Below are 25,580 nucleotides of genomic sequence, written 5' to 3'. Positions count from 1 at the left end.
GTTCGAACCGTAATGCGCAAGAAATGGTACGAAAACCCCGTATTTACATATCTGCCACTGTGCAGGAGAATCCGTATAGGTGTTCGAGTGTTCGAACCGTAATGCGCAAGAAATGGTACGGAAACCCCGTATTTACATATCTGCCACTGTGCAAGAGAATCCGTATAGGTGTTCGAGTGTTCGAACCGTAATGCGCAAGAAATGGTATGTAAACCCCGTATTTACATATCTGCCACTGTGCAGGAGAATCCGTATAGGTGTTCGAGTGTTCGAACCGTAATGCGCAAGAAATGGTACGGAAACCCCGTATTTACATATCTGCCACTGTGCAGGAGAATCGGTATAGGTATTCGAGTGTTCGAACCGTAATGCGCAAGAAATGGTACGGAAACCCCGTATTTACATATCTGCCACTGTGCAAGAGAATCCGTATTGGTGTTCTAGTGTTCCAACCGTAATGCGCAAGAAATGGTACGGAAACCCCGTATTTACATATCTGCCACTGTGCAGGAGAATCCGTATAGGAGTTCGAGTGTTCGAACCGTAATGCGGAAGAAATGGTACGGAAACCCCGTATTTACATATCTGCCACTGTGCAGGAGAATCCGTATAGGTGTTCGAGTGTTCGAACCGTAATGCGCAAGAAATGGTACGAAAACCCCGTATTTACATATCTGCCACTGTGCAGGAGAATCCGTATAGGTGTTCGAGTGTTCGAACCGTAATGCGCAAGAAATGGTACGGAAACCCCGTATTTACATATCTGCCACTGTGCAAGAGAATCCGTATAGGTGTTCGAGTGTTCGAACCGTAATGCGCAAGAAATGGTATGTAAACCCCGTATTTACATATCTGCCACTGTGCAGGAGAATCCGTATAGGTGTTCGAGTGTTCGAACCGTAATGCGCAAGAAATGGTACGGAAACCCCGTATTTACATATCTGCCACTGTGCAGGAGAATCGGTATAGGTATTCGAGTGTTCGAACCGTAATGCGCAAGAAATGGTACGGAAACCCCGTATTTACATATCTGCCACTGTGCAGGAGAATCCGTATAGGTGTTCGAGTGTTCGAACCGTAATGCGCAAGAAGTGGTACGGAAACCCCGTATTTACATGTCTGTCACTGTGCAGGAGAATCCGTATAGGTGTTCGAGTGTTCGGACCGTAATGCGCAAGAAATGGTACGTAAACCCCGTATTTACATATCTGCCACTGTGCAGGAGAATCCGTATAGGTGTTCGAGTGTTCGAACCGTAATGCGCAAGAAATGGTACGGAAACCCCGTATTTACATATCTGCCACTGTGCAAGAGAATCCGTATTGGTGTTCTAGTGTTCCAACCGTAATGCGCAAGAAATGGTACGGAAACCCCGTATTTACATATCTGCCACTGTGCAAGAGAATCCGTATAGGTGTTCGAGTGTTCGAACCGTAATGCGCAAGAAATGGTACGGAAACCCCGTATTTACATATCTGCCACTGTGTAGGAGAATCCGTATAGGTGTTCGAGTGTTCGAACCGTAATGCGCAAGAAATGGTACGGAAACCCCGTATTTACATATCTGCCACTGTGCAGGAGAATCCGTATAGGTGTTCGAGTGTTCGAACCGTAATGCGCAAGAAATGGTACGGAAACCCCGTATTTACATATCTGCCACTGTGCAAGAGAATCCGTATAGGTGTTCGAGTGTTCGAACCGTAATGCGCAAGAAATGGTATGTAAACCCCGTATTTACATATCTGCCACTGTGCAGGAGAATCCGTATAGGTGTTCGAGTGTTCGAACCGTAATGCGCAAGAAATGGTACGGAAACCCCGTATTTACATATCAGCCACTGTGCAGGAGAATCGATATAGGTGTTCGAGTGTTCGAACCGTAATGCGCAAGAAATGGTACGGAAACCCCGTATTTACATATCTGCCACTGTGCAGGAGAATCCGTATAGGTGTTCGAGTGTTCGAACCGTAATGCGCAAGAAGTGGTACGGAAACCCCGTATTTACATGTCTGTCACTGTGCAGGAGAATCCGTATAGGTGTTCGAGTGTTCGGACCGTAATGCGCAAGAAATGGTACGTAAACCCCGTATTTACATATCTGCCACTGTGCAGGAGAATCCGTATAGGTGTTCGAGTGTTCGAACCGTAATGCGCAAGAAATGGTACGGAAACCCCGTATTTACATATCTGCCACTGTGCAAGAGAATCCGTATTGGTGTTCTAGTGTTCCAACCGTAATGCGCAAGAAATGGTACGGAAACCCCGTATTTACATATCTGCCACTGTGCAAGAGAATCCGTATAGGTGTTCGAGTGTTCGAACCGTAATGCGCAAGAAATGGTACGGAAACCCCGTATTTACATATCTGCCACTGTGTAGGAGAATCCGTATAGGTGTTCGAGTGTTCGAACCGTAATGCGCAAGAAATGGTACGGAAACCCCGTATTTACATATCTGCCACTGTGCAGGAGAATCCGTATAGGTGTTCGAGTGTTCGAACCGTAATGCGCAAGAAATGGTACGGAAACCCCGTATTTACATATCTGCCACTGTGCAAGAGAATCCGTATAGGTGTTCGAGTGTTCGAACCGTAATGCGCAAGAAATGGTATGTAAACCCCGTATTTACATATCTGCCACTGTGCAGGAGAATCCGTATAGGTGTTCGAGTGTTCGAACCGTAATGCGCAAGAAATGGTACGGAAACCCCGTATTTACATATCAGCCACTGTGCAGGAGAATCGATATAGGTGTTCGAGTGTTCGAACCGTAATGCGCAAGAAATGGTACGGAAACCCTGTATTTACATATCTGCCACTGTGCAGGAGAATCCGTATAGGTGTTCGAGTGTTCGAACCGTAATGCGCAAGAAATGGTACGGAAACCCTGTATTTACATATATGCCACTGTGCAGGAGAATCCGTATAGGTTTTCGAGTGTTCGAACCGTAATGCGCAAGAAATGGTATGTAAACCCCGTATTTACATATCTGCCACTGTGCAGGAGAATCCGTATAGGTGTTCGAGTGTTCGAACCGTAATGTGCAAGAAATGGTCCCGAAACCCCGTATTTACATATCTGCCACTATGCAGGAGAATCCGTATAGGTGTTCGAGTGTTCGAACCATAATGCGCAAGAAATGGTATGTAAACCCCGTATTTACATATCTGCCACTGTGCAGGAGAATCCGTATAGGTGTTCGAGTGTTCGAACCGTAATGCGCAAGAAATGTTACGTAAACCCCGTATTTACATATCTGTCACTGTGCAGGAGAATCCGTATAGGTGTTCGAGTGTTCGAACCGTAATGCGCAAGAAATGGTACGGAAACCCCGTATTTACATATCTGCCACTGTGCAGGAGAATCGGTATAGGTGTTCGAGTGTTCGAACCGTAATGCGCAAGAAATGGTACGGAAACCCTGTATTTACATATCTGCCACTGTGCAGGAGAATCCGTATAGGTGTTCGAGTGTTCGAACCGTAATGCGCAAGAAATGGTACGGAAACCCTGTATTTACATATCTGCCACTGTGCAGGAGAATCCGTATAGGTTTTCGAGTGTTCGAACCGTAATGCGCAAGAAATGGTATGTAAACCCCGTATTTACATATCTGCCACTGTGCAGGAGAATCCGTATAGGTGTTCGAGTGTTCGAACCGTAATGTGCAAGAAATGGTCCCGAAACCCCGTATTTACATATCTGCCACTATGCAGGAGAATCCGTATAGGTGTTCGAGTGTTCGAACCATAATGCGGAAGAAATGGTATGTAAACCCCGTATTTACATATCTGCCACTGTGCAGGAGAATCCGTATAGGTGTTCGAGTGTTCGAACCGTAATGCGTAAGAAATGGTACGGAAACCCCGTATTTACATATCTGCCACTGTGCAGGAGAATCCGTATAGGTGTTCTAGTGTTCGAACCGTAATGCGCAAGAAATGGTACGGAAACCCCGTATTTACATATCTGCCACTGTGCAGGAGAATCCGTATAGGTGTTCGAGTGTTCGAACCGTAATGTGCAAGAAATGGTCCCGAAACCCCGTATTTACATATCTGCCACTGTGCAGGAGAATCCGTATAGGTGTTCGAGTGTTCGAACCGTAATGCGCAAGAAATAGTATGTAAACCCCGTATTTACACATCTGCCACTGTGCAGGAGAATCCGTATAGGTGTTCGAGTGTTCGAACCGTAATGCGCAAGAAATGGTACGGAAACCCTGTATTTACATATCTGCCACTGTGCAGGAGAATCCGTATAGGTGTTCGAGTGTTCGAACCGTAATGCGCAAGAAATGTTACGTAAACCCCGTATTTACATTTCTGCCACTGTGCAGGAGAATCCGTATAGGTGTTCGAGTGTTCGAACCGTAATGCGCAAGAAATGGTACGGAAACCCTGTATTTACATATCTGCCACTGTGCAGGAGAATCCGTATAGGTGTTCGAGTGTTCGAACCGTAATGCGCAAGAAATGTTACGTAAACCCCGTATTTACATTTCTGCCACTGTGCAGGAGAATCCGTATAGGTGTTCGAGTGTTCGAACCGTAATGCGCAAGAAATGGTATGTAAACCCCGTATTTACATATCTGCCACTGTGCAGGAGAATCCGTATAGGTGTTCGAGTGTTCGAACCGTAATGCGCAAGAAATGGTACGGAAACCCCGTATTTACATATCTGCCACTGTGTAGGAGAATCCGTATAGGTGTTCGAGTGTTCGAACCGTAATGCGCAAGAAATGTTACGTAAACCCCGTATTTACATATCTGCCACTGTGCAGGAGAATCCGTATAGGTGTTCGAGTGTTCGAACCGTAATGCGCAAGAAATGGTACGGAAACCCCGTATTTACATATCTGCCACTGTGCAAGAGAATCCGTATAGGTGTTCGAGTGTTCGAACCGTAATGCGCAAGAAATGGTATGTAAACCCCGTATTTACATATCTGCCACTGTGCAGGAGAATCCGTATAGGTGTTCGAGTGTTCGAACCGTAATGCGCAAGAAATGGTACGGAAACCCCGTATTTACATATCAGCCACTGTGCAGGAGAATCGATATAGGTGTTCGAGTGTTCGAACCGTAATGCGCAAGAAATGGTACGGAAACCCTGTATTTACATATCTGCCACTGTGCAGGAGAATCCGTATAGGTGTTCGAGTGTTCGAACCGTAATGCGCAAGAAATGGTACGGAAACCCTGTATTTACATATATGCCACTGTGCAGGAGAATCCGTATAGGTTTTCGAGTGTTCGAACCGTAATGCGCAAGAAATGGTATGTAAACCCCGTATTTACATATCTGCCACTGTGCAGGAGAATCCGTATAGGTGTTCGAGTGTTCGAACCGTAATGTGCAAGAAATGGTCCCGAAACCCCGTATTTACATATCTGCCACTATGCAGGAGAATCCGTATAGGTGTTCGAGTGTTCGAACCATAATGCGCAAGAAATGGTATGTAAACCCCGTATTTACATATCTGCCACTGTGCAGGAGAATCCGTATAGGTGTTCGAGTGTTCGAACCGTAATGCGTAAGAAATGGTACGGAAACCCCGTATTTACATATCTGCCACTGTGCAGGAGAATCCGTATAGGTGTTCGAGTGTTCGAACCGTAATGCGCAAGAAATGGTACGGAAACCCCGTATTTACATATCTGCCACTGTGCAGGAGAATCCGTATAGGTGTTCGAGTGTTCGAACCGTAATGTGCAAGAAATGGTCCCGAAACCCCGTATTTACATATCTGCCACTGTGCAGGAGAATCCGTATAGGTGTTCGAGTGTTCGAACCGTAATGCGCAAGAAATAGTATGTAAACCCCGTATTTACACATCTGCCACTGTGCAGGAGAATCCGTATAGGTGTTCGAGTGTTCGAACCGTAATGCGCAAGAAATGGTACGGAAACCCTGTATTTACATATCTGCCACTGTGCAGGAGAATCCGTATAGGTGTTCGAGTGTTCGAACCGTAATGCGCAAGAAATGTTACGTAAACCCCGTATTTACATTTCTGCCACTGTGCAGGAGAATCCGTATAGGTGTTCGAGTGTTCGAACCGTAATGCGCAAGAAATGGTACGGAAACCCTGTATTTACATATCTGCCACTGTGCAGGAGAATCCGTATAGGTGTTCGAGTGTTCGAACCGTAATGCGCAAGAAATGTTACGTAAACCCCGTATTTACATTTCTGCCACTGTGCAGGAGAATCCGTATAGGTGTTCGAGTGTTCGAACCGTAATGCGCAAGAAATGGTATGTAAACCCCGTATTTACATATCTGCCACTGTGCAGGAGAATCCGTATAGGTGTTCGAGTGTTCGAACCGTAATGCGCAAGAAATGGTCCCGAAACCCCGTATTTACATATCTGCCACTGTGCAGGAGAATCCGTATAGGTGTTCGAGTGTTCGAACCGTAATGCGCAAGAAATAGTATGTAAACCCCGTATTTACACATCTGCCACTGTGCAGGAGAATCCGTATAGGTGTTCGAGTGTTCGAACCGTAATGCGCAAGAAATGGTACGGAAACCCTGTATTTACATATCTGCCACTGCGCAGGAGAATCCGTATAGGTGTTCGAGTGTTCGAACCGTAATGCGCAAGAAATGTTACGTAAACCCCGTATTTACATTTCTGCCACTGTGCAGGAGAATCCGTATAGGTGTTCGAGTGTTCGAACCGTAATGCGCAAGAAATGGTACGGAAACCCTGTATTTACATATCTGCCACTGTGCAGGAGAATCCGTATAGGTGTTCGAGTGTTCGAACCGTAATGCGCAAGAAATGTTACGTAAACCCCGTATTTACATTTCTGCCACTGTGCAGGAGAATCCGTATAGGTGTTCGAGTGTTCGAACCGTAATGCGCAAGAAATGGTATGTAAACCCCGTATTTACATATCTGCCACTGTGCAGGAGAATCCGTATAGGTGTTCGAGTGTTCGAACCGTAATGCGCAAGAAATGGTACGGAAACCCCGTATTTACATATCTGCCACTGTGTAGGAGAATCCGTATAGGTGTTCGAGTGTTCGAACCGTAATGCGCAAGAAATGTTACGTAAACCCCGTATTTACATATCTGCCACTGTGCAGGAGAATCCGTATAGGTGTTCGAGTGTTCGAACCGTAATGCGAAAGAAATGGTACGGAAACCCCGTATTTACATATCTGCCACTGTGCAGGAGAATCCGTATAGGTGTTCGAGTGTTCGAACCGTAATGCGCAAGAAATGTTACGTAAACCCCGTATTTACATATCTGCCACTGTGCAGGAGAATCCGTATAGGTGTTCGAGTGTTCGAACCGTAATGCGCAAGAAATGGTACGGAAACCCCGTATTTACATATCTGCCACTGTGCAGGAGAATCGGTATAGGTGTTCGAGTGTTCGAACCGTAATGCGCAAGAAATGGTACGGAAACCCTGTATTTACATATCTGCCACTGTGCAGGAGAATCCGTATAGGTGTTCGAGTGTTCGAACCGTAATGCGCAAGAAATGGTACGGAAACCCTGTATTTACATATCTGCCACTGTGCAGGAGAATCCGTATAGGTTTTCGAGTGTTCGAACCGTAATGCGCAAGAAATGGTATGTAAACCCCGTATTTACATATCTGCCACTGTGCAGGAGAATCCGTATAGGTGTTCGAGTGTTCGAACCGTAATGTGCAAGAAATGGTCCCGAAACCCCGTATTTACATATCTGCCACTATGCAGGAGAATCCGTATAGGTGTTCGAGTGTTCGAACCATAATGCGCAAGAAATGGTATGTAAACCCCGTATTTACATATCTGCCACTGTGCAGGAGAATCCGTATAGGTGTTCGAGTGTTCGAACCGTAATGCGTAAGAAATGGTACGGAAACCCCGTATTTACATATCTGCCACTGTGCAGGAGAATCCGTATAGGTGTTCTAGTGTTCGAACCGTAATGCGCAAGAAATGGTACGGAAACCCCGTATTTACATATCTGCCACTGTGCAGGAGAATCCGTATAGGTGTTCGAGTGTTCGAACCGTAATGTGCAAGAAATGGTCCCGAAACCCCGTATTTACATATCTGCCACTGTGCAGGAGAATCCGTATAGGTGTTCGAGTGTTCGAACCGTAATGCGCAAGAAATAGTATGTAAACCCCGTATTTACACATCTGCCACTGTGCAGGAGAATCCGTATAGGTGTTCGAGTGTTCGAACCGTAATGCGCAAGAAATGGTACGGAAACCCTGTATTTACATATCTGCCACTGCGCAGGAGAATCCGTATAGGTGTTCGAGTGTTCGAACCGTAATGCGCAAGAAATGTTACGTAAACCCCGTATTTACATTTCTGCCACTGTGCAGGAGAATCCGTATAGGTGTTCGAGTGTTCGAACCGTAATGCGCAAGAAATGGTACGGAAACCCTGTATTTACATATCTGCCACTGTGCAGGAGAATCCGTATAGGTGTTCGAGTGTTCGAACCGTAATGCGCAAGAAATGTTACGTAAACCCCGTATTTACATTTCTGCCACTGTGCAGGAGAATCCGTATAGGTGTTCGAGTGTTCGAACCGTAATGCGCAAGAAATGGTATGTAAACCCCGTATTTACATATCTGCCACTGTGCAGGAGAATCCGTATAGGTGTTCGAGTGTTCGAACCGTAATGCGCAAGAAATGGTACGGAAACCCCGTATTTACATATCTGCCACTGTGTAGGAGAATCCGTATAGGTGTTCGAGTGTTCGAACCGTAATGCGCAAGAAATGTTACGTAAACCCCGTATTTACATATCTGCCACTGTGCAGGAGAATCCGTATAGGTGTTCGAGTGTTCGAACCGTAATGCGAAAGAAATGGTACGGAAACCCCGTATTTACATATCTGCCACTGTGCAAGAGAATCCGTATAGGTGTTCGAGTGTTCGAACCGTAATGCGCAAGAAATGGTATGTAAACCCCGTATTTACATATCTGCCACTGTGCAGGAGAATCCGTATAGGTGTTCGAGTGTTCGAACCGTAATGCGCAAGAAATGGTACGGAAACCCCGTATTTACATATCTGCCACTGTGCAGGAGAATCGGTATAGGTGTTCGAGTGTTCGAACCGTAATGCGCAAGAAATGGTACGGAAACCCTGTATTTACATATCTGCCACTGTGCAGGAGAATCCGTATAGGTGTTCGAGTGTTCGAACCGTAATGCGCAAGAAATGGTACGGAAACCCTGTATTTACATATCTGCCACTGTGCAGGAGAATTCGTATAGGTTTTCGAGTGTTCGAACCGTAATGCGCAAGAAATGGTATGTAAACCCCGTATTTACATATCTGCCACTGTGCAGGAGAATCCGTATAGGAGTTCGAGTGTTCGAACCGTAATGTGCAAGAAATGGTCCCGAAACCCCGTATTTACATATCTGCCACTATGCAGGAGAATCCGTATAGGTGTTCGAGTGTTCGAACCATAATGCGCAAGAAATGGTATGTAAACCCCGTATTTACATATCTGCCACTGTGCAGGAGAATCCGTATAGGTGTTCGAGTGTTCGAACCGTAATGCGCAAGAAATGGTACGGAAACCCTGTATTTACATATCTGCCACTGTGCAGGAGAATCCGTATAGGTGTTCGAGTGTTCGAACCGTAATGCGCAAGAAATGTTACGTAAACCCCGTATTTACATTTCTGCCACTGTGCAGGAGAATCCGTATAGGTGTTCGAGTGTTCGAACCGTAATGCGCAAGAAATGGTACGGAAACGCTGTATTTACATATCTGCCACTATGCAGGAGAATCCGTATAGGTGTTCGAGTGTTCGAACCGTAATGCGCAAGAAATGGTATGTAAACCCCGTATTTACATATCTGCCACTGTGCAGGAGAATCCGTATAGGTGTTCGAGTGTTCGAACCGTAATGCGCAAGAAATGGTACGGAAACCCCGTATTTACATATCTGCCACTGTGTAGGAGAATCCGTATAGGTGTTCGAGTGTTCGAACCGTAATGCGCAAGAAATGTTACGTAAACCCCGTATTTACATATCTGCCACTGTGCAGGAGAATCCGTATAGGTGTTCGAGTGTTCGAACCGTAATGCGCAAGAAATGGTACGGAAACCCCGTATTTACATATCTGCCACTGTGCAAGAGAATCCGTATAGGTGTTCGAGTGTTCGAACCGTAATGCGCAAGAAATGGTATGTAAACCCCGTATTTACATATCTGCCACTGTGCAGGAGAATCCGTATAGGTGTTCGAGTGTTCGAACCGTAATGCGCAAGAAATGGTACGGAAACCCCGTATTTACATATCTGCCACTGTGCAGGAGAATCCGTATAGGTGTTCTAGTGTTCGAACCGTAATGCGCAAGAAATGGTACGGAAACCCCGTATTTACATATCTGCCACTGTGCAGGAGAATCCGTATAGGTGTTCGAGTGTTCGAACCGTAATGCGCAAGAAATGGTACGGATACCCTGTATTTACATATCTGCCACTGTGCAGGAGAATTCGTATAGGTTTTCGAGTGTTCGAACCGTAATGCGCAAGAAATGGTATGTAAACCCCGTATTTACATATCTGCCACTGTGCAGGAGAATCCGTATAGGTGTTCGAGTGTTCGAACCGTAATGTGCAAGAAATGGTCCCGAAACCCCGTATTTACATATCTGCCACTATGCAGGAGAATCCGTATAGGTGTTCGAGTGTTCGAACCATAATGCGCAAGAAATGGTATGTAAACCCCGTATTTACATATCTGCCACTGTGCAGGAGAATCCGTATAGGTGTTCGAGTGTTCGAACCGTAATGCGTAAGAAATGGTACGGAAACCCCGTATTTACATATCTGCCACTGTGCAGGAGAATCCGTATAGGTGTTCTAGTGTTCGAACCGTAATGCGCAAGAAATGGTACGGAAACCCCGTATTTACATATCTGCCACTGTGCAGGAGAATCCGTATAGGTGTTCGAGTGTTCGAACCGTAATGTGCAAGAAATGGTCCCGAAACCCCGTATTTACATATCTGCCACTGTGCAGGAGAATCCGTATAGGTGTTCGAGTGTTCGAACCGTAATGCGCAAGAAATAGTATGTAAACCCCGTATTTACACATCTGCCACTGTGCAGGAGAATCCGTATAGGTGTTCGAGTGTTCGAACCGTAATGCGCAAGAAATGGTACGGAAACCCTGTATTTACATATCTGCCACTGCGCAGGAGAATCCGTATAGGTGTTCGAGTGTTCGAACCGTAATGCGCAAGAAATGTTACGTAAACCCCGTATTTACATTTCTGCCACTGTGCAGGAGAATCCGTATAGGTGTTCGAGTGTTCGAACCGTAATGCGCAAGAAATGGTACGGAAACCCTGTATTTACATATCTGCCACTGTGCAGGAGAATCCGTATAGGTGTTCGAGTGTTCGAACCGTAATGCGCAAGAAATGTTACGTAAACCCCGTATTTACATTTCTGCCACTGTGCAGGAGAATCCGTATAGGTGTTCGAGTGTTCGAACCGTAATGCGCAAGAAATGGTATGTAAACCCCGTATTTACATATCTGCCACTGTGCAGGAGAATCCGTATAGGTGTTCGAGTGTTCGAACCGTAATGCGCAAGAAATGGTACGGAAACCCCGTATTTACATATCTGCCACTGTGTAGGAGAATCCGTATAGGTGTTCGAGTGTTCGAACCGTAATGCGCAAGAAATGTTACGTAAACCCCGTATTTACATATCTGCCACTGTGCAGGAGAATCCGTATAGGTGTTCGAGTGTTCGAACCGTAATGCGAAAGAAATGGTACGGAAACCCCGTATTTACATATCTGCCACTGTGCAAGAGAATCCGTATAGGTGTTCGAGTGTTCGAACCGTAATGCGCAAGAAATGGTATGTAAACCCCGTATTTACATATCTGCCACTGTGCAGGAGAATCCGTATAGGTGTTCGAGTGTTCGAACCGTAATGCGCAAGAAATGGTACGGAAACCCCGTATTTACATATCTGCCACTGTGCAGGAGAATCGGTATAGGTGTTCGAGTGTTCGAACCGTAATGCGCAAGAAATGGTACGGAAACCCTGTATTTACATATCTGCCACTGTGCAGGAGAATCCGTATAGGTGTTCGAGTGTTCGAACCGTAATGCGCAAGAAATGGTACGGAAACCCTGTATTTACATATCTGCCACTGTGCAGGAGAATTCGTATAGGTTTTCGAGTGTTCGAACCGTAATGCGCAAGAAATGGTATGTAAACCCCGTATTTACATATCTGCCACTGTGCAGGAGAATCCGTATAGGAGTTCGAGTGTTCGAACCGTAATGTGCAAGAAATGGTCCCGAAACCCCGTATTTACATATCTGCCACTATGCAGGAGAATCCGTATAGGTGTTCGAGTGTTCGAACCATAATGCGCAAGAAATGGTATGTAAACCCCGTATTTACATATCTGCCACTGTGCAGGAGAATCCGTATAGGTGTTCGAGTGTTCGAACCGTAATGCGCAAGAAATGGTACGGAAACCCTGTATTTACATATCTGCCACTGTGCAGGAGAATCCGTATAGGTGTTCGAGTGTTCGAACCGTAATGCGCAAGAAATGTTACGTAAACCCCGTATTTACATTTCTGCCACTGTGCAGGAGAATCCGTATAGGTGTTCGAGTGTTCGAACCGTAATGCGCAAGAAATGGTACGGAAACGCTGTATTTACATATCTGCCACTATGCAGGAGAATCCGTATAGGTGTTCGAGTGTTCGAACCGTAATGCGCAAGAAATGGTATGTAAACCCCGTATTTACATATCTGCCACTGTGCAGGAGAATCCGTATAGGTGTTCGAGTGTTCGAACCGTAATGCGCAAGAAATGGTACGGAAACCCCGTATTTACATATCTGCCACTGTGTAGGAGAATCCGTATAGGTGTTCGAGTGTTCGAACCGTAATGCGCAAGAAATGTTACGTAAACCCCGTATTTACATATCTGCCACTGTGCAGGAGAATCCGTATAGGTGTTCGAGTGTTCGAACCGTAATGCGCAAGAAATGGTACGGAAACCCCGTATTTACATATCTGCCACTGTGCAAGAGAATCCGTATAGGTGTTCGAGTGTTCGAACCGTAATGCGCAAGAAATGGTATGTAAACCCCGTATTTACATATCTGCCACTGTGCAGGAGAATCCGTATAGGTGTTCGAGTGTTCGAACCGTAATGCGCAAGAAATGGTACGGAAACCCCGTATTTACATATCTGCCACTGTGCAGGAGAATCCGTATAGGTGTTCTAGTGTTCGAACCGTAATGCGCAAGAAATGGTACGGAAACCCCGTATTTACATATCTGCCACTGTGCAGGAGAATCCGTATAGGTGTTCGAGTGTTCGAACCGTAATGCGCAAGAAATGGTACGGATACCCTGTATTTACATATCTGCCACTGTGCAGGAGAATTCGTATAGGTTTTCGAGTGTTCGAACCGTAATGCGCAAGAAATGGTATGTAAACCCCGTATTTACATATCTGCCACTGTGCAGGAGAATCCGTATAGGTGTTCGAGTGTTCGAACCGTAATGTGCAAGAAATGGTCCCGAAACCCCGTATTTACATATCTGCCACTATGCAGGAGAATCCGTATAGGTGTTCGAGTGTTCGAACCATAATGCGCAAGAAATGGTATGTAAACCCCGTATTTACATATCTGCCACTGTGCAGGAGAATCCGTATAGGTGTTCGAGTGTTCGAACCGTAATGCGCAAGAAATGGTACGGAAACCCTGTATTTACATATATGCCACTGTGCAGGAGAATCCGTATAGGTGTTCGAGTGTTCGAACCGTAATGCGCAAGAAATGTTACGTAAACCCCGTATTTACATTTCTGCCACTGTGCAGGAGAATCCGTATAGGTGTTCGAGTGTTCGAACCGTAATGCGCAAGAAATGGTACGGAAACGCTGTATTTACATATCTGCCACTATGCAGGAGAATCCGTATAGGTGTTCGAGTGTTCGAACCGTAATGCGCAAGAAATGGTATGTAAACCCCGTATTTACATATCTGCCACTGTGCAGGAGAATCCGTATAGGTGTTCGAGTGTTCGAACCGTAATGCGCAAGAAATGGTACGGTAACCCCGTATTTACATATCTGCCACTGTGTAGGAGAATCCGTATAGGTGTTCGAGTGTTCGAACCGTAATGCGCAAGAAATGTTACGTAAACCCCGTATTTACATATCTGCCACTGTGCAGGAGAATCCGTATAGGTGTTCGAGTGTTCGAACCGTAATGCGCAAGAAATGGTACGGAAACCCCGTATTTACATATCTGCCACTGTGCAAGAGAATCCGTATAGGTGTTCGAGTGTTCGAACCGTAATGCGCAAGAAATGGTATGTAAACCCCGTATTTACATATCTGCCACTGTGCAGGAGAATCCGTATAGGTGTTCGGGTGTTCGAACCGTAATGCGCAAGAAATGGTACGGAAACCCCGTATTTACATATCTGCCACTGTGCAGGAGAATCGGTATAGGTGTTCGAGTGTTCGAACCGTAATGCGCAAGAAATGGTACGGAAACCCTGTATTTACATATCTGCCACTGTGCAGGAGAATCCGTATAGGTGTTCGAGTGTTCGAACCGTTATGCGCAAGAAATGGTACGGAAACCCTGTATTTACATATCTGCCACTGTGCAGGAGAATTCGTATAGGTTTTCGAGTGTTCGAACCGTAATGCGCAAGAAATGGTATGTAAACCCCGTATTTACATATCTGCCACTGTGCAGGAGAATCCGTATAGGTGTTCGAGTGTTCGAACCGTAATGTGCAAGAAATGGTCCCGAAACCCCGTATTTACATATCTGCCACTATGCAGGAGAATCCGTATAGGTGTTCGAGTGTTCGAACCATAATGCGCAAGAAATGGTATGTAAACCCCGTATTTACATATCTGCCACTGTGCAGGAGAATCCGTATAGGTGTTCGAGTGTTCGAACCGTAATGCGCAAGAAATGGTACGGAAACCCTGTATTTACATATCTGCCACTGTGCAGGAGAATCCGTATAGGTGTTCGAGTGTTCGAACCGTAATGCGCAAGAAATGTTACGTAAACCCCGTATTTACATTTCTGCCACTGTGCAGGAGAATCCGTATAGGTGTTCGAGTGTTCGAACCGTAATGCGCAAGAAATGGTACGGAAACGCTGTATTTACATATCTGCCACTGTGCAGGAGAATCCGTATAGGTTTTCGAGTGTTCGAACCGTAGTGCGCAAGAAATGGTATGTAAACCCCGTATTTACATATCTGCCACTGTGCAGGAGAATCCGTATAGGTGTTCGAGTGTTCGAACCGTAATGTGCAAGAAATGGTCCCGAAACCCCGTATTTACATATCTGCCACTATGCAGGAGAATCCGTATAGGTGTTCGAGTGTTCGAACCATAATGCGCAAGAAATGGTATGTAAACCCCGTATTTACATATCTGCCACTGTGCAGGAGAATCCGTATAGGTGTTCGAGGGTTCGAACCGTAATGCGCAAGAAATGGTACGGAAACCCTGTATTTACATATCTGCCACTGTGCAGGAGAATCCGTATAGGTGTTCGAGTGTTCGAACCGTAATGCGCAAGAAATGTTACGTAAACCCCGTATTTACATTTCTGCCACTGTGCAGGAGAATCCGTATAGGTGTTCGAGTGTTCGAACCGTAATGCGCAAGAAATGGTACGGAAACGCTGTATTTACATATCTGCCACTGTGCAGGAGAATCCGTATAGGTTTTCGAGTGTTCGAACCGTAGTGCGCAAGAAATGGTATGTAAACCCCGTATTTACATATCTGCCACTGTGCAGGAGAATCCGTATAGGTGTTCGAGTGTTCGAACCGTAATGTGCAAGAAATGGTCCCGAAACCCCGTATTTACATATCTGCCACTATGCAGGAGAATCCGTATAGGTGTTCGAGTGTTCGAACCATAATGCGCAAGAAATGGTATGTAAACCCCGTATTTACATATCTGCCACTGTGCAGGAGAATCCGTATAGGTGTTCAAGTGTTCGAACCGTAATGCGCAAGAAATGTTACGTAAACCCCGTATTTACATATCTGCCACTGTGCAGGAGAATCCGTATAGGTGTTCGAGTGTTCGAACCGTAATGCGCAAGAAATGGTACGGAAACCCCGTATTTACATATCTGCCACTGTGCAGGAGAATCGGTATAGGTGTTCGAGTGTTCGAACCGTAATGCGCAAGAAATGGTACGGAAACCCTGTATTTACATATCTGCCACTGTGCAGGAGAATCCGTATAGGTGTTCGAGTGTTCGAACCGTAATGCGCAAGAAATGGTACGGAAACCCTGTATTTACATATCTGCCACTGTGCAGGAGAATCCGTATAGGTTTTCGAGTGTTCGAACCGTAATGCGCAAGAAATGGTATGTAAACCCCGTATTTACATATCTGCCACTGTGCAGGAGAATCCGTATAGGTGTTCGAGTGTTCGAACCGTAATGTGCAAGAAATGGTCCCGAAACCCCGTATTTACATATCTGCCACTATGCAGGAGAATCCGTATAGGTGTTCGAGTGTTCGAACCATAATGCGGAAGAAATGGTATGTAAACCCCGTATTTACATATCTGCCACTGTGTAGGAGAATCCGTATAGGTGTTCGAGTGTTCGAACCGTAATGCGTAAGAAATGGTACGGAAACCCCGTATTTACATATCTGCCACTGTGCAGGAGAATCCGTATAGGTGTTCTAGTGTTCGAACCGTAATGCGCAAGAAATGGTACGGAAACCCCGTATTTACATATCTGCCACTGTGCAGGAGAATCCGTATAGGTGTTCGAGTGTTCGAACCGTAATGTGCAAGAAATGGTCCCGAAACCCCGTATTTACATATCTGCCACTGTGCAGGAGAATCCGTATAGGTGTTCGAGTGTTCGAACCGTAATGCGCAAGAAATAGTATGTAAACCCCGTATTTACACATCTGCCACTGTGCAGGAGAATCCGTATAGGTGTTCGAGTGTTCGAACCGTAATGCGCAAGAAATGGTACGGAAACCCTGTATTTACATATCTGCCACTGTGCAGGAGAATCCGTATAGGTGTTCGAGTGTTCGAACCGTAATGCGCAAGAAATGTTACGTAAACCCCGTATTTACATTTCTGCCACTGTGCAGGAGAATCCGTATAGGTGTTCGAGTGTTCGAACCGTAATGCGCAAGAAATGGTACGGAAACCCTGTATTTACATATCTGCCACTGTGCAGGAGAATCCGTATAGGTGTTCGAGTGTTCGAACCGTAATGCGCAAGAAATGTTACGTAAACCCCGTATTTACATTTCTGCCACTGTGCAGGAGAATCCGTATAGGTGTTCGAGTGTTCGAACCGTAATGCGCAAGAAATGGTACGGAAACGCTGTATTTACATATCTGCCACTGTGCAAGAGAATCCGTATAGGTTTTCGAGTGTTCGAACCGTAGTGCGCAAGAAATGGTATGTAAACCCCGTATTTACATATCTGCCACTGTGCAGGAGAATCCGTATAGGTGTTCGAGTGTTCGAACCGTAATGTGCAAGAAATGGTCCCGAAACCCCGTATTTACATATCTGCCACTATGCAGGAGAATCCGTATAGGTGTTCGAGTGTTCGAACCATAATGCGCAAGAAATGGTATGTAAACCCCGTATTTACATATCTGCCACTGTGCAGGAGAATCCGTATAGGTGTTCAAGTGTTCGAACCGTAATGCGCAAGAAATGTTACGTAAACCCCGTATTTACATATCTGCCACTGTGCAGGAGAATCCGTATAGGTGTTCGAGTGTTCGAACCGTAATGCGCAAGAAATGGTACGGAAACCCCGTATTTACATATCTGCCACTGTGCAGGAGAATCGGTATAGGTGTTCGAGTGTTCGAACCGTAATGCGCAAGAAATGGTACGGAAACCCTGTATTTACATATCTGCCACTGTGCAGGAGAATCCGTATAGGTGTTCGAGTGTTCGAACCGTAATGCGCAAGAAATGGTACGGAAACCCTGTATTTACATATCTGCCACTGTGCAGGAGAATCCGTATAGGTTTTCGAGTGTTCGAACCGTAATGCGCAAGAAATGGTATGTAAACCCCGTATTTACATATCTGCCACTGTGCAGGAGAATCCGTATAGGTGTTCGAGTGTTCGAACCGTAATGTGCAAGAAATGGTCCCGAAACCCCGTATTTACATATCTGCCACTATGCAGGAGAATCCGTATAGGTGTTCGAGTGTTCGAACCATAATGCGGAAGAAATGGTATGTAAACCCCGTATTTACATATCTGCCACTGTGCAGGAGAATCCGTATAGGTGTTCGAGTGTTCGAACCGTAATGCGTAAGAAATGGTACGGAAACCCCGTATTTACATATCTGCCACTGTGCAGGAGAATCCGTATAGGTGTTCTAGTGTTCGAACCGTAATGCGCAAGAAATGGTACGGAAACCCCGTATTTACATATCTGCCACTGTGCAGGAGAATCCGTATAGGTGTTCGAGTGTTCGAACCGTAATGTGCAAGAAATGGTCCCGAAACCCCGTATTTACATATCTGCCACTGTGCAGGAGAATCCGTATAGGTGTTCGAGTGTTCGAACCGTAATGCGCAAGAAATAGTATGTAAACCCCGTATTTACACATCTGCCACTGTGCAGGAGAATCCGTATAGGTGTTCGAGTGTTCGAACCGTAATGCGCAAGAAATGGTACGGAAACCCTGTATTTACATATCTGCCACTGTGCAGGAGAATCCGTATAGGTGTTCGAGTGTTCGAACCGTAATGCGCAAGAAATGTTACGTAAACCCCGTATTTACATTTCTGCCACTGTGCAGGAGAATCCGTATAGGTGTTCGAGTGTTCGAACCGTAATGCGCAAGAAATGGTACGGAAACCCTGTATTTACATATCTGCCACTGTGCAGGAGAATCCGTATAGGTGTTCGAGTGTTCGAACCGTAATGCGCAAGAAATGTTACGTAAACCCCGTATTTACATTTCTGCCACTGTGCAGGAGAATCCGTATAGGTGTTCGAGTGTTCGAACCGTAATGCGCAAGAAATGTTATGTAAACCCCGTATTTACATATCTGCCACTGTGCAGGAGAATCCGTATAGGTGTTCGAGTGTTCGAACCGTAATGCGCAAGAAATGGTACGGAAACCCCGTATTTACATATCTGCCACTGTGTAGGAGAATCCGTATAGGTGTTCGAGTGTTCGAACCGTAATGCGCAAGAAATGTTACGTAAACCCCGTATTTACATATCTGCCACTGTGCAGGAGAATCCGTATAGGTGTTCGAGTGTTCGAACCGTAATGCGCAAGAAATGGTACGGAAACCCCGTATTTACATATCTGCCACTGTGCAAGAGAATCCGTATAGGTGTTCGAGTGTTCGAACCGTAATGCGCAAGAAATGGTATGTAAACCCCGTATTTACATATCTGCCACTGTGCAGGAGAATCCGTATAGGTGTTCGAGTGTTCGAACCGTAATGCGCAAGAAATGGTACGGAAACCCCGTATTTACATATCTGCCACTGTGTAGGAGAATCCGTATAGGTGTTCGAGTGTTCGAACCGTAATGCGCAAGAAATGTTACGTAAACCCCGTATTTACATATCTGCCACTGTGCAGGAGAATCCGTATAGGTGTTCGAGTGTTCGAACCGTAATGCGCAAGAAATGGTACGGAAACCCCGTATTTACATATCTGCCACTGTGCAAGAGAATCCGTATAGGTGTTCGAGTGTTCGAACCGTAATGCGCAAGAAATGGTATGTAAACCCCATATTTACATATCTGCCACTGTACAGGAGAATCCGTATAGGTGTTCGAGTGTTCGAACCGTAATGCGCAAGAAATGGTACGGAAACCCCGTATTTACATTTCTGCCACTGTGCACGAGAATCCGTATAGGTGTTCAAGTGTTCGAACCGTAATGCGCAAGAAATGGTACGGAAACCCCGTATTTACATATCTGCCACTGTGCAGGGGAATCCGTATAGGTGTTCGAGTGTTCGAACCGTAATGCGAAAGAAATGGTATGTAAACCCCGTATTTACATATCTGCCACTGTGCAGGAGAATCCATATAGGTGTTCGAGTGTTCGAACCGTAATGCGCAAGAAATGGTACGGAAACCCCGTATTTACATATCTGCCACTGTGCAGGAGAATCCGTATAGGTGTTCGAGTGTTCGAACCGTAATGCGCAAGAAGTGGTACGGAAACCCCGTATTTACATATCTGCCACTGTGCAGGAGAATCCGTATAGGTGTTCGAGTTTTCGAACCGTAATGCGCAAGAAATGGTACGGAAACCCCGTATTTACATATCTGCCACTGTGTAGGGGAATCCGTATAGGTGTTCGAGTGTTCGAACCGTAATGCGTAAGAAATGGTACGGAAACCCCGTATTTACATATCTGCCACTGTGCAGGAGAATCCGTATAGGTGTTCGAGTGTTCGAACCGTAATGCGCAAGAAATGGTACGGAAACCCCGTATTTACATATCTGCCACTGTGCAGGAGAATCCGTATAGGTGTTCGAGTGTTCGAACCGTAATGTGCAAGAAATGGTCCCGAAACCCCGTATTTACATATCTGCCACTGTGCAGGAGAATCCGTATAGGTGTTCGAGTGTTCGAACCGTAATGCGCAAGAAATGGTATGTAAACCCCGTATTTACACATCTGCCACTGTGCAGGAGAATCCGTATAGGTGTTCGAGTGTTCGAACCGTAATGCGCAAGAAATGGTACGGAAACCCTGTATTTACATATCTGCCACTGTGCAGGAGAATCCGTATAGGTGTTCGAGTGTTCGAACCGTAATGCGCAAGAAATGTTACGTAAACCTCGTATTTACATTTCTGCCACTGTGCAGGAGAATCCGTATAGGTGTTCGAGTGTTCGAACCGTAATGCGCAAGAAATGGTACGGAAACCCTGTATTTACATATCTGCCACTGTGCAGGAGAATCCGTATAGGTGTTCCAGTGTTCGAACCGTAATGCGCAAGAAATGTTACGTAAACCCCGTATTTACATATCTGCCACTGTGCAGGAGAATCCGTATAGGTGTTCGAGTGTTCGAACCGTAATGCGCAAGAAATGGTATGTAAACCCCGTATTTACATATCTGCCACTGTGCAGGAGAATCCGTATAGGTGTTCGAGTGTTCGAACCGTAATGCGCAAGAAATGGTACGGAAACCCCGTATTTACATATCTGCCACTGTGTAGGAGAATCCGTATAGGTGTTCGAGTGTTCGAACCGTAATGCGCAAGAAATGTTACGTAAACCCCGTATTTACATATCTGCCACTGTGCAGGAGAATCCGTATAGGTGTTCGAGTGTTCGAACCGTAATGCGCAAGAAATGGTACGGAAACCCCGTATTTACATATCTGCCACTGTGCAAGAGAATCCGTATAGGTGTTCGAGTGTTCGAACCGTAATGCGCAAGAAATGGTATGTAAACCCCGTATTTACATATCTGCCACTGTGCAGGAGAATCCGTATAGGTGTTCGAGTGTTCGAACCGTAATGCGCAAGAAATGGTACGGAAACCCCGTATTTACATATCTGCCACTGTGCAGGAGAATCGGTATAGGTGTTCGAGTGTTCGAACCGTAATGCGCAAGAAATGGTACGGAAACCCTGTATTTACATATCTGCCACTGTGCAGGAGAATCCGTATAGGTGTTCGAGTGTTCGAACCGTAATGCGCAAGAAATGGTACGGAAACCCTGTATTTACATATCTGCCACTGTGCAGGAGAATTCGTATAGGTTTTCGAGTGTTCGAACCGTAATGCGCAAGAAATGGTATGTAAACCCCGTATTTACATATCTGCCACTGTGCAGGAGAATCCGTATAGGTGTTCGAGTGTTCGAACCGTAATGTGCAAGAAATGGTCCCGAAACCCCGTATTTACATATCTGCCACTATGCAGGAGAATCCGTATAGGTGTTCGAGTGTTCGAACCATAATGCGCAAGAAATGGTATGTAAACCCCGTATTTACATATCTGCCACTGTGCAGGAGAATCCGTATAGGTGTTCGAGTGTTCGAACCGTAATGCGCAAGAAATGGTACGGAAACCCTGTATTTACATATCTGCCACTGTGCAGGAGAATCCGTATAGGTGTTCGAGTGTTCGAACCGTAATGCGCAAGAAATGTTACGTAAACCCCGTATTTACATTTCTGCCACTGTGCAGGAGAATCCGTATAGGTGTTCGAGTGTTCGAACCGTAATGCGCAAGAAATGGTACGGAAACCCTGTATTTACATATCTGCCACTGTGCAGGAGAATCCGTATAGGTGTTCCAGTGTTCGAACCATAATGCGCAAGAAATGTTACGTAAACCCCGTATTTACATATCTGCCACTGTGCAGGAGAATCCGTATAGGTGTTCGAGTGTTCGAACCGTAATGCGCAAGAAATGGTACGGAAACCCTGTATTTACATATCTGCCACTGTGCAGGAGAATCCGTATAGGTGTTCGAGTGTTCGAACCGTAATGCGCAAGAAATGGTACGGAAACCCTGTATTTACATATCTGCCACTGTGCAGGAGAATTCGTATAGGTTTTCGAGTGTTCGAACCGTAATGCGCAAGAAATGGTATGTAAACCCCGTATTTACATATCTGCCACTGTGCAGGAGAATCCGTATAGGTGTTCGAGTGTTCGAACCGTAATGTGCAAGAAATGGTCCCGAAACCCCGTATTTACATATCTGCCACTATGCAGGAGAATCCGTATAGGTGTTCGAGTGTTCGAACCATAATGCGCAAGAAATGGTATGTAAACCCCGTATTTACATATCTGCCACTGTGCAGGAGAATCCGTATAGGTGTTCGAGTGTTCGAACCGTAATGCGCAAGAAATGGTACGGAAACCCTGTATTTACATATCTGCCACTGTGCAGGAGAATCCGTATAGGTGTTCGAGTGTTCGAACCGTAATGCGCAAGAAATGTTACGTAAACCCCGTATTTACATTTCTGCCACTGTGCAGGAGAATCCGTATAGGTGTTCGAGTGTTCGAACCGTAATGCGCAAGAAATGGTACGGAAACCCTGTATTTACATATCTGCCACTGTGCAGGAGAATCCGTATAGGTGTTCCAGTGTTCGAACCGTAATGCGCAAGAAATGTTACGTAAACCCCGTATTTACATATCTGCCACTGTGCAGGAGAATCCGTATAGGTGTTCGAGTGTTCGAACCGTAATGCGCAAGAAATGGTACGGAAACCCTGTATTTACATATCTGCCACTGTGCAGGAGAATCCGTATAGGTGTTCGAGTGTTCGAACCGTAATGCGCAAGAAATGGTATGTAAACCCCGTATTTACATATCTGCCACTGTGCAGGAGAATCCGTATAGGTGTTCGAGTGTTCGAACCGTAATGCGCAAGAAATGGTACGGAAACCCCGTATTTACATATCTGCCACTGTGTAGGAGAATCCGTATAGGTGTTCGAGTGTTCGAACCGTAATGCGCAAGAAATGGTACGGAAACCCCGTATTTACATATCTGCCACTGTGCAAGAGAATCCGTATAGGTGTTCGAGTGTTCGAACCGTAATGCGCAAGAAATGGTATGTAAACCCCGTATTTACATATCTGCCACTGTGCAGGAGAATCCGTATAGGTGTTCGAGTGTTCGAACCGTAATGCGCAAGAAATGGTACGGAAACCCCGTATTTACATATCTGCCACTGTGCAGGAGAATCGGTATAGGTGTTCGAGTGTTCGAACCGTAATGCGCAAGAAATGGTACGGAAACCCTGTATTTACATATCTGCCACTGTGCAGGAGAATCCGTATAGGTGTTCGAGTGTTCGAACCGTAATGCGCAAGAAATGGTACGGAAACCCTGTATTTACATATCTGCCACTGTGCAGGAGAATTCGTATAGGTTTTCGAGTGTTCGAACCGTAATGCGCAAGAAATGGTATGTAAACCCCGTATTTACATATCTGCCACTGTGCAGGAGAATCCGTATAGGTGTTCGAGTGTTCGAACCGTAATGCGCAAGAAATGGTACGGAAACGCTGTATTTACATATCTGCCACTGTGCAGGAGAATCCGTATAGGTTTTCGAGTGTTCGAACCGTAATGCGCAAGAAATGGTATGTAAACCCCGTATTTACATATCTGCCACTGTGCAGGAGAATCCGTATAGGTGTTCGAGTGTTCGAACCGTAATGTGCAAGAAATGGTCCCGAAACCCCGTATTTACATATCTGCCACTATGTAGGAGAATCCGTATAGGTGTTCGAGTGTTCGAACCATAATGCGCAAGAAATGGTATGTAAACCCCGTATTTACATATCTGCCACTGTGCAGGAGAATCCGTATAGGTGTTCGAGTGTTCGAACCGTAATGCGCAAGAAATGGTACGGAAACCCCGTATTTACATATCTGCCACTGTGCAAGAGAATCCGTATAGGTGTTCGAGTGTTCGAACCGTAATGCGCAAGAAATGGTATGTAAACCCCGTATTTACATATCTGCCACTGTGCAGGAGAATCCGTATAGGTGTTCGAGTGTTCGAACCGTAATGCGCAAGAAATGGTACGGAAACCCCGTATTTACATATCTGCCACTGTGCAGGAGAATCGGTATAGGTGTTCGAGTGTTCGAACCGTAATGCGCAAGAAATGGTACGGAAACCCTGTATTTACATATCTGCCACTGTGCAGGAGAATCCGTATAGGTGTTCGAGTGTTCGAACCGTAATGCGCAAGAAATGGTACGGAAACCCTGTATTTACATATCTGCCACTGTGCAGGAGAATTCGTATAGGTTTTCGAGTGTTCGAACCGTAATGCGCAAGAAATGGTATGTAAACCCCGTATTTACATATCTGCCACTGTGCAGGAGAATCCGTATAGGTGTTCGAGTGTTCGAACCGTAATGTGCAAGAAATGGTCCCGAAACCCCGTATTTACATATCTGCCACTATGCAGGAGAATCCGTATAGGTGTTCGAGTGTTCGAACCATAATGCGCAAGAAATGGTATGTAAACCCCGTATTTACATATCTGCCACTGTGCAGGAGAATCCGTATAGGTGTTCGAGTGTTCGAACCGTAATGCGCAAGAAATGGTACGGAAACCCTGTATTTACATATCTGCCACTGTGCAGGAGAATCCGTATAGGTGTTCGAGTGTTCGAACCGTAATGCGCAAGAAATGTTACGTAAACCCCGTATTTACATTTCTGCCACTGTGCAGGAGAATCCGTATAGGTGTTCGAGTGTTCGAACCGTAATGCGCAAGAAATGGTACGGAAACCCTGTATTTACATATCTGCCACTGTGCAGGAGAATCCGTATAGGTGTTCCAGTGTTCGAACCGTAATGCGCAAGAAATGTTACGTAAACCCCGTATTTACATATCTGCCACTGTGCAGGAGAATCCGTATAGGTGTTCGAGTGTTCGAACCGTAATGCGCAAGAAATGGTACGGAAACCCTGTATTTACATATCTGCCACTGTGCAGGAGAATCCGTATAGGTGTTCGAGTGTTCGAACCGTAATGCGCAAGAAATGGTACGGAAACC

The sequence above is a fragment of the Camellia sinensis genome, chromosome 12, assembly GCF_055761805.1.
Source record: "Camellia sinensis isolate YWXY chromosome 12, ASM5576180v1, whole genome shotgun sequence".
Taxonomy (NCBI): Eukaryota; Viridiplantae; Streptophyta; class Magnoliopsida; order Ericales; family Theaceae; genus Camellia; species Camellia sinensis.
The sequence above is the reverse complement of the archived record's forward strand: the minus strand, read 5'-3'. Positions refer to the sequence as shown.